This window comes from Quercus suber, unplaced genomic scaffold, assembly GCF_002906115.3.
Source record: "Quercus suber isolate HL8 unplaced genomic scaffold, Cork oak 2.0 scaffold_143, whole genome shotgun sequence".
Lineage (NCBI taxonomy): Eukaryota > Viridiplantae > Streptophyta > Magnoliopsida > Fagales > Fagaceae > Quercus > Quercus suber.
Window position 1 is genome coordinate 631,803 of NW_027069604.1, and position 11,492 is coordinate 643,294.

Genomic DNA, 11,492 nt, shown 5'->3' on the forward strand with positions numbered 1-11,492 from the left:
CACAATGTAGCTCCAACGACTCAAACCTATGACCGGGCTCTAATACCACTTGTCAGACCGTGTGCCTTACCGATCCATCCAACGACCATATATTATTCAAAACGAACGTGTTTGCGAATTTTTGTGTTTTTGGCGTTCAACTATATAACCTTCATGTTTTGTTTTTGTGATTTTTATATTGCCTTCTGGAGGTCAAAGTAATTATATGTCTAGTGATGAACTGGATATCAATTGGTAGAAAAAAAAATGCATAACCAGAAGTTAGCTAAGCTGACAGGAAATGATATTTTTAAGGAACATGTTCCTCCATGATTTGCTGAAAACCCACTGAGCTTGGCTAAGTTGAGAGAAATTAGTGGCAGTGGCATATTTGTTGATGGAAAGGCAGAGTCAAGGGACAATTTCGTACGTGTCTACAAGTCCCTTGCTGGTGAGAGCAGCATTGCTTTCTTTTAAAAATTATCAGTTCATGCTGGTTTCTTCATATCCCTTTATCAACTTGTGTGTTGCATTCATGCTTGATGAGGATTAAATAAGATTGCGGATTTTGGAGTGAATTACTCTTTACATCCGTCCATTGTTAGGATTTAACATCTACATGAAAAATGTTTATGGTTTATCTTTATTGTAGATTTAGTTATGTCTAAAAAATAACATCAGATAGTATTGTTCTTTCTATATGTATCATTAATAATAATACGGACCTCGATCTCTCCACTTATGGGTATCATGATTTGATTTTGTTCTTTGTTCTTAGTCTATTTTTTCTTAATATTATCTCAGTAATTATATTATTGTATTGAAATTCTGAGGAATAATTATTTAAGGATAAAATATCATTTTCATCTCTAAACTTTCACAAAAATACATTTTTTGTTCTTAAACTAATAAATTTTTTAAAATGTTTTATTTTACGCCCTTGTGTCTATATCTATTAGTTTATGTCTTAAGTGGCTTAATAGAGTGTTTATGTGGTATTTGACTTGGACCAAATTATTGTATATAAATTTTTTTGGACACATGGCACAAATTTATCGGCACGTGGAAAAAAAAACTGAGGAAATTACCCCTCAAATTTATTGGAGCAATGTCTTTTGATTCTCATTCTAATAGTTTTTCAGCAACATTTGTCATTAACCTATTTTCAAACTCCAACATATTAACCATCAGTTTATTAAAACAAATAAAACCTTACATGCAGAAAGTAAATCTATTGAGAAATAGTTGAATCACATTTATTTATTTTTATTTTATATATGTGTATATTTATCAGTTCGTATAATTTTATTAATATATTGATTAAGATAATGATTAGTGTTTAAACTTAAAGAAAAATTGATTATGTCGTGACCTAATGGGATTGGATATGTACATTTTTTATACTAATGGGATTGGATATATACTTTCTCTATAAAATTAGATTGCTTGGCTTTGTAGAAGTATAGTAGATTTATGAGCTAGATATTGAGTTACAGTATGAACAGATGGGGTAAAGATTACAGACAATATTAAAAGAAAACCAATGCACAGACTGAATTGTGACAAAGAGTGCCGTAGTGTCACTGCTCAAAACAAACAAATGTAAAATATCTTTTGAATTTTGAATTACAATTAATATATTTGTTCTAATAGCAGTAAGTATGATTGTTATTACATATTTGTGGAATGCATGATGTTGTGAAATTTTAAAATACTCGCAAGTGTACGGACCGTACCGAAGTATTATTTGACAAGAACGAGGTCAAACCCACAGGGACTTGAATGAATGTAGGAAAATTAATTAAATCTTAACCAAATTAATCATAATCTAGTTTAATAAAAATTGGTTTTTCTGAGATTAAATAAACTAAGCAAATAATAAAATTAAGCAAATAGTTAAACTAAACAAAAGATATAAAGCAATAAAAAGATGTAAACAATCAAGGGAAAGGAATTAAGATTTTGGAATCCGCCTTGCAAGCCATATCAGCATATATTTATGATCATTAATTTTTCCCAACTCACTACATGATAATCTAGAAATCAATTTTGTTACCATGGAAAATATTCTCATTAAAATCCTTATTTTAAAAATCAAAAGCATGTTCTTTTTCGCTTCTTAAGTATAAAACCAAATCATCAATTGTATCCATAGCCAAACAAATCACAAGATATATCCAATTCTAAAAATCAAATAATAACTTGTATCCATTGACAGACAAATCACAAATGATATCCAATTTTATAATCAAGAATTAAAAAACCAAGCATTCAATTAATTAAAAAAAATCCTAAATCATCAGAAAAACATGATTAAACTCATATCTAGAATCCCATCTTAGTCAATTGATATGAAGCAAGAACAATTTAAATCATTAAAGAACAACTATTGTGGGAAAAATCAAATCACATAAATATTACTGATAATCCTTAACAAGGTTTCATCCTCAACCCTAATTATAAATTTAACTACTCATGGTAATTGAAATAAAACAAAAGAATAAAATACTAAACATTAAACTAGACAAATAAAATAGAGAAAGAAATAGTCACAATGCTATCATGGAGAAAAGCTACAGAGAAACCACATGCGGCACTACCTCTTGCTCCAATTTTCTATTTTGCATCTCAACCCTAGCACTAGCCTCGTCCCCCTGAATTTTGCCCTAAAAAACCTTTAAATAGGTCAAGGAATCCTATTACAAGTTGAATTTCTGTTTGGAGAAAATCCCATATTTTTAGGCTTCACTTAACCAACTAGTTTGGCCCATTTAACATCACAATTCGGGCTCCTGGTAAACTACAAAGTTATAGCCCTTTAAGTTAAATTTCCAGCCCAACTTAAATCATCTTGATTGGACATCTGAGCTGAAAGTTATGCTAAAAATACTAACTGATATGTAGGCTGGAATCCTAATCCGAATTGGACTTGGATTTGGTGCAAATTTTTTTTGATTCCTTACTCCAATTGGACTTAAATTTAATTGGGTTGATCTTCTCTTGCATTCATGCCTGGCTGGATGTAAGTTGCTTTGATTCAATTGGCCTAGCCCCACCTTGCATGTAAAGCCCTTTGTTATCTGCAACACAAAGATATTATATAATCAATCACAAAATTTATAGAAGGCTAAATATGTAGATATGTGAGTACTTTATTGTATATATTTCATGCACATCACATGAAAACACAAAGGACCCATGCTAGTAGCCTAGTACTACCAGAACGGAAATGGAAACTGTGTGCCATATTGTTGAAGTGTATGATTGATTGTTATAATTACATATCGGATCCATGCAATAGGACATTAACAGTTGAGATTAAAAGTTGCAAAAGTCACTTTTAATCTCAACCCTTAAATAAAAAAATTTTTAACCATCAATTTTTTACCATTTCACTTTTACACTTTATTTTTTCACCTCTCTCTCACACACTATGGTTAATTGCACGCTGCAATTGCACTAGATCTCAATTTTTATATATCCACAGCTCAAGAGACTTTAATAATGGTCTGTTTAGATTAAAGAGAAGGGAGGGAGGGCATAGTAGAGTAAAGTAGAGTAGATTTGATTCAAAATTAACCTATTCAAAATGTACTTCAGTGAATATTTTATCGTACCAATGCATCAAAAAAATTTCCTTTAATTTTCTTGTTCCTAAAAATATCTGTTGTTCTATTTGAGACATTTCTCATTTTTAAACTCCAAAAAGAAACTCAAATACACTAATATTTTTTTATAGGTAAAAATAATTTTATTAAAAAAAGATTATAAGAAGATAAAAGTAGTCTAAAGAATTACAATTGAAAAAAATACCTATATATAAATCTTCTGTGAGACTCGATCCAAAAGACTAGTCAAATAGAACTAACGTAGAATTAAACTTTAATTAACCTAACAAGACAAACGCTATTCTCAAATAGGGGTTGTCCTATTACACCATATCATTTTTCGTCACCTTATCCAAACATGGGTTAGCCCTTTGACAATGAAAAGCTTTGCTATTCTTCTTAACCGTAAAACAAGCATAGCACAACTGAGTCGGGTCAAAGAATGCAGAGTCCCATCTGATTTTAATATGAAAGAAGAATATTATGATTTAAATATTTGCATTATATATATATATATTATTTGTTAGAAATACTGAATCGTAGTATTGTATTTCATAATCAAGAAATATACATGTGATGCCTTTTATATAGGAGGCATATGTGTGCGGTACAAGTAAAGTGTAGTACAAGTACAAGTGTGCTATACAAGTAAACTAGCTGGGCCTAAAGCCCATAACATAATATACATTAACAGCCCCCCTCAAACTCAAGGTGGTTGTGAGACCAGCTTGAGGTTGTCAACCAAATCACGAGTGCGTCCCTTAGGAAGTGCCTTGGTGAAGATATCTGCAAGTTGATCTTTGGAGGAGACAGAGAAAAGCTTGAGAGCACCATGGATAAGATGAGAACGAATAAAATGACAATCAATCTCAATGTGTTTAGTCCGTTCATGGAAGACGTCATTGTGAGCAATATGAATGGCACTCTGGTTGTCACAATAAAGGGGAGTAGCAGAGGATGTGGACACACCCAAATCCTTAAGAAGCCATCGTAACCAAAGGAGCTCAGATGTGGTGTCAGCAAGAGCACGATATTCTGCTTTAGTACTGGAGCGGGCCACGAAAGTTTGTTTCTTACTTCGCCAAGAAATCAAAGAAGAACCAAGGAGAAAGCAATAACCTGTAGTGGACTTGCGTTCAGTGGGATCTCCTGCCCAATCAGCATCAGAGAATGCACGGAGTACAAGAGGAGACTGAGCTGAGTAGAAAAGGCCATGGAAGAGAGTGCCCTTTAGGTATCGTAGAATGCGCAGAACAGCAGCATAGTGAGTCGATCGTGGAGCAGATAGGTACTGGCTCACCTGATGAACAGCATAAGAAATGTCTGGACGAGTAACTGTGAGATAAACTAGGCTGCCAACCAATCGTCTGTAAAGAGAGGGATTAGATAATGGTTTCCCCCCTCGAAGGTGTCAGATGCGCATTAAGTTCAACTGGAGTGTCAGCAGTCTTGCTGTTAGTGAGTCCAGCTCGAGATAAAAGGTCAGATGCATACTTGGCTTGAGTAATATAAAGACCATCTGTGGAACGATTGATCTCAAGACCCAAGAAATAGCTGAGATGTCCAAGGTCTTTCATCTCAAATTGCTGACTAAGAAAATCCTTGAGTTCTTGAATGCCACTGAGGTCATCACCAATTATGATCATATCATCCACATATAAGAGAAGTAAAATGGTGCCTTTATCATTGCGACGAAGAAATAAGGCAGAATCATAAGGACTAGCAGTGTAACTCAAGCGAAAGATGGTAGAGCTGAACTTGGCAAACCAAGCTCGTGGAGCTTGTTTATGGCCATAAAGTGCATGTCGAAGGCGACAAACCTTGTTTGTTTCAACAGAAAGACCAGGAGGAGGTTGCATATAGACTTCTTTATGTAGATCCCCATTAAGGAAGGCATTTTTAACATCCATCTGAAAAAGGTCCCATTTACTAGCAGCGGCAACAGCTAAGAGGGCACAAACAGAGGAGATACGGACAACTGAAGCAAAAGTCTCTTCATAATCAATCTCATATTCCTGTGTAAAACCTTTTGCAACAAGACGAGCCTTGTAGCGCTCGATGGACCCATCAGAGCGAGTCTTGATCTTATAAATCCACTTCAACTAACCACAGACTGACTAGGAGGGAGAGTAACCAGATCCCAAGTATGGTTTTTGGTTAATGCATCAATTTTCTCTTTCATTGCAATCTGCCATAAAGGGTTAGTAGAGGCCTCACGATAGGTTTGAGGCTCATGGAGTGTAGCAAGGGCAGTGTAACAATGATAGTCAAGTAAATGTGCAGGAATGGATCTTACCCGGGTTGAGTGGCGAGGTGGAATGTCTTATGGAGGATCTTCAGGCGGAGCAGGAGCAGGGGACTTGGGCTCAAGGTGGGGTAGCTCGTCATCAACCTGTTCATCTACAACCTGTCTAGGAGAATCATCAAAAATATCTGGAGATGGAATAGAGAAGTCCAAAGGAGGATCAAGAGTATCTGTAGAAGGAACAGGAGACTCATCTGGAAAGATTTCTAAAACAGAAGAGTTAGTAAGGGAAGAAGGAAAATGAGAGAGTTCAACAAACAAGCGGTGTTCCCAAAAGACAACATTACGAGAAACACGAAGACGATGAGAGACAGGATCATAGCACCGATACCCTTTTTGAGTTTCACCATAACCAAGGAAACAACAAAGTCTAGATCGAGGCTCAAGTTTGTTGTGCTCATGAGGCTGAAGAAGAACGAAACAAGCAGATCCAAAAGAGCGTAGGTAATGATAGTCAGGGGGTGACCCAAAAAGGCGCTCATACGGAGTTTGATTATGGATGACAGTGCTTGGAATGCGATTAATGGCATGAACAGCATGAAGAGCAGCTTCACCCCAAAATGGGGCAGGAACTTTGGCAGAAAGAAGAAGAGCACGGACAGTGTCAAGAATATGGCGAAGTTTTCTTTCGGCTAGACCATTTTGTTGAGAGGTGCCTGGACAGGTTAGATGATGTACAGTGCCATAGGAATGTAACAGAGCTTGAAAAGCATATTGAGTATATTCAAGAGCATTATCAGAACGAAAAGTTTTAATAAGTTTGGAAAATTGTGTTTCAACCATTTTTGCAAAGTTACTGTATATTGGTAAGATTTCAGAACGAGATTTCATAGGAAAGATCCAACTATAACGAGAATAATCATCAATAAAAACAACAAAATAACGAGATCCACCAATACTAGTAACAAGAGAAGGTCCCCAAACATCAGAATGAATTAACTCAAAGATACTATTAGATATAGATTCACTATTATTGAAAGGTAAAGCTGGCTGTTTTCTAACTGGCATGAAGTACAATCAAAATTGTCTTTGGACACAAAACCCAACAGACCCTTAGAAGCTAACTGTTGTACCCGAGTAGATGAGGCATGACTAAGACGAGAATGCCAAAGTGCGAGAGAAGGTAAGGAAGAAACTGCAGCAGCTGCAGCAGCAACAGAGATAGGAGCAACAGGTGGAAGATGAAGATTGTCCACGGGAAACATACGCCCAACCCTAGGACCGGTCCCAAGTTCTTGCCCCGTCCTCGGATCCTGCACAACACACCCAGAATAGTAAAAAATAAGGCGATATCCTAGTTCAGCTAATTGTCCCACAGAGCACAAATTATAGGATAGGTCAGGTACATAGAAGACCCCAGGAACAGAGAGGTTAGAGGTTGAAACAAAAACCTAGACTATTCCCATGCATGGTGGAACCATCAGCTATATGAATATTAAGAGGATGTGGTGCAGGGTCAAGTTTGGAGAATAAGGATGAGTGAGGTGTCATGTGATTGCAACAGGCAGAATCAAAAAGCCAAGTTTGAGACTTACCGGGCAGAACTAAGAGAGCAGTGGAAAGAGATGCATTGCCAGCCATACGAACAGCCTGAGCTATGATCTCCTGTAGTTCAGTGGGTGAGAGGTTGATAGTGGATCCAGAAGACTGGGACTCAGCTGAAGTGGAAGGCAACGGCGGAGTAGGCTCAGTATTAGCAACAGCAGCAGTAGATTTGTTGCGACGGTAACAAGTCTCAATGGTGTGGCCAGGACGCTTGTAATAATTGCAGAACTTCTTGTTGGTCTGCTTGCGACGATTGCTAGAGCCAGAAGAATCACCTGATTGCTGAGGTTGGTCAATAGAAGGAGTAATAGCCAAAACATTGAACTTATTCTGGGTTTGAAGGGTTGCAAGCCAAGCTTCTTCTCTAACCAACTCGTTTACAGTAGTGTCAAGAGAGAGAGGAGGACTGCGATTAAGAAGCTGACCTCGGATGGGCTCAAAGTCCTTGTGAAGTGACATCAGGAACTCATAGAGACGAAATTCATCTCTAACTGTAGCATATTGCTGAGCATCTTGTGAGCATGCCCAAATTGGATCAAAAAGGTCAATTTGGTCCCAAATGAAGCGAAGCTGATCATAGTAGTCATTGATGGATTGCCTTGGTTCTTGTCGAAGTTGATGCAATTCAACTACCAACTGATATTTCATGGATCCGTGAGTAGTGGAGTACCTTTTGGCCAACATATCCCATGCTGATTTTGCATCATCAAAGCTGCCCAACAGATTGGAGATGGAGGGAATGGAAGTGTTTCGAATCCATGTGAGGATCATATGGTTGTGACTATCCCATTCAATCATGCGACCAAGGAAGGCAGCATCTTCTTCACTTGCTCCCTTGACAGGAATGGTAATTGAACCAGTACAGTAATGCCAGAGCATGCGACCTTTAAGAAAACTGCGCATAGCTTGAGACCAAGATAAGTAATTCTTGTTCCCCTCCAATACAGTATTGATGGGGCGAGGAAGAAAAACATCCTTTTTATCCATTTAGAAACACAATATGCAAAAACAGACTGCAAAAATGAAATCTACGTGAAAAACTGAGTAAGGAGAACCTGAACTGCAAAAGTCAACTCTGGCAAAAAGTCAACAGTCAAAGTCAACGCGGTCAACGGTCTGGAACGATGACGTAAGCAAGCTGACGTGTGCTGACGTAAGCACTGATGACGTCACTAGGGCTGACGTGGTAATATGATGACATCAGCAGACCGTGGAGCGTGTGTCCGGCGCGTGGAGGCGCGAGTCCGGCGTGTGCAGGCGCGTGGAGGCGCGTGGAGGAGAGTGGCCGGCGCGTGGAAGCGTGTGGAGGCGCGTGGGGGCGCGTGAGGGATCTTGGCGGCGCGTGGCAGGGACGCTGAGAATTGTAGTGGCGCGTGGGGGCGCGTGTCTGGTCCGATGACGATGAAATTTCACAGAAAAGTAGATCGGAGATATTTCTTTCCGATGGTATAATCTGTGGTCTGATCGGAGAGGCGGAAGCGATGGTGGCGGCAAGGCAGTGGTCTTTGATGTACTGGAGTCGCGGTGGGGGCAGTGGTGCTGCTCACAACAACGGCTGCAGATGACACCCAAGAAGACAAGATTGCTTAAGAGCGACACACCAAAGGATTAGAGCAGTGGCTCTGATACCATGTTAGAAATACTGAATCGTAGTATTGTATTTTATAATCAAGAAATATACATGTGATGCCTTTATATAGGATGCATATGTGTGCGGTACAAGTAAGCATATGTGTGCGGTACAAGTAAAGTGTAGTACAAGTACAAGTGTGCTATACAAGTAAACTAGCTGGGCCTAAAGCCCATAACATAATATACATTAACATTATTAAGCAAATATTAAAACTTTTAGAGGCTAGGAGCCCATGGCTTCCCATTAGTCCCACTATAGTTCCTTTTCCCCCCTATGGTTCCTTCTGTAGTAAGAGATCTATATTTCATGATGCAAAATACATGCCACAAATCATGAAGAAAATAGATAAACCTTACAGAAATACATGATTTTCATAGCATTTTCTATTCTTACCAAAAAAAAAAAAAAAAAAAAAAAAANTGGACCTCTGGTGGTCCTATAATCAGACCACGACATCATATGGAGCCCTTAATAAAGTGTGGAAATTAGCGTTGCACTAATTAAAAGTGATACACTTTTAACTAGTGCGCAACCTTAATTTCAACAATTGGAAATGCAAGCTTTTCAAAAAGTCCGCTAGATACATACAACCATGGCACAATGTGGAAATATTTGCATTACGATATCGAAGAAATTTCCAGGATAATTTCATGGAATCCATAGGTTTGATTTCTAGTATCTTTTCTGCACTACAATAGGATTCACTTTGGTATTCACTGGAAAGTCAAGAAAAGCAATTCACACTCTAGCTAGCTGAATCTCACTTATTTAATCGTCTTGACTATCAAGCCATGGATATAAAAATCGATCGTTTGCCCTTACACTCATCAATCATACACTTCAACATGGCACCCAAAGTTTCCATTTCCGTTCTGGTAGTAGCATGGGTCCTTGCAGCTGGCTTTGTGGCAGCATCTGAATCATCGGCAGCACTGGAACTAGAAGCAAAGGCTGTGCCGGAGAGTGAGTGGTGGAGTGGCTATTCCAACCAAAGCCATTGCCACTGGGATGGAATTAAGTGCAATGATGAAGGCAGCGTCACAGAGATTATAATGGGTGGGGTCAATCTCGGAGATGATTTCAGGAAATTCAACTTCTCTTCCTTCCCAAATTTAGTCCATCTTGAAGACTGGACTCCAGGGAAGCATCCCACCAGGGATAGGTACCCTTTCAAAACTCACCCACCGTGATCTGTCTTGGAACAATCTTAGAGATGACTTGCCTCATTCACTTACAAACCTCACCCATTTAGTGTTTCTTGATATTTCAACCAATCTAATTACTGGTTTCATTCCCAAAGAATTAGGAAATTTAAAGAATTTTCGTCTGTTACGTTTGAGTAATAACAAATTCTCTGGACCAATTCCTTCATCTTTGGGTCATCTAACCAAATGCTCTATCTGTTTCTTGGTTCAAACCAAATCAACGATTCAATTTTGCCAGAAATAGGTAACATGAAGAATTTGGAGTACTTGTTCCTCAATAATAACAAGTTCACTGGTCCAATCCCTTCATCTTTGGGTCATCTAACCAAACTGCTCTATCTGTCTCTTGCTTCAAACAAATCAACGGTTCAATTTTGCCATAAATAGGTAACATGAAGAATTTGGAGTACTTGTTCTCTAAACCTATCCCTGGTGGGATGCTTCCCTGGAGTCCAGTCTTCAAGATGGACTAAATTTGGGAAGGAAGAGAAGTTGAATTTCCTGAAATCATCTCCGAGATTGACCCCACCCATTATAATCTCTGTGACGCTGCCTTCATCATTGCACTTAATTCCATCCCAGTGGCAATGGCTTTGGTTGGAATAGCCACTCCACCACTCACTCTCCAGCACAGCCTTTGCTTCTAGTTCCAGTGCTGCCGATGATTCAGATGCTGCCACAAAGCCAGCTGCAAGGACCCATGCTACTACCAGAACGGAAATGGAAACTTTGGGTGCCATGTTGAAGTGTATGATTGATGAGTGTAAGGGCAAACGATCGATTTTTATATCCATGACTTGATAGTCAAGACGATTAAATAAGTGAGATTCAGCTAGCTAGAGTGTGAATTGCTTTTCTTGACTTTCCAGTGAATACCAAAGTGAATCCTATTGTAGTGCAGAAAAGATACTAGAAATCAAATCTCTGGATTCCATGAAATTATCCTGGAAATTTCTTCGCTATCGTAATGCAAATATTTCCACATTGTGCCGTGGTTGAATGTATCTAGCGGACTTTTTGAAAAGCTTGCATTTCCAATTGTTGAAATTAAGGTTGCGCACTAGTTAAAAGTGTATCACTTTTAATTAGTGCAACGCTAATTTCCACACTTTATTAAAGGCTCCATATGTTGTCGTGGTCTGATTATAGGACCACCAGAGGTCCACCCGGTGCTTAAATCTTATCATTCCGACCCAATTAAATACTATGAAATTGCA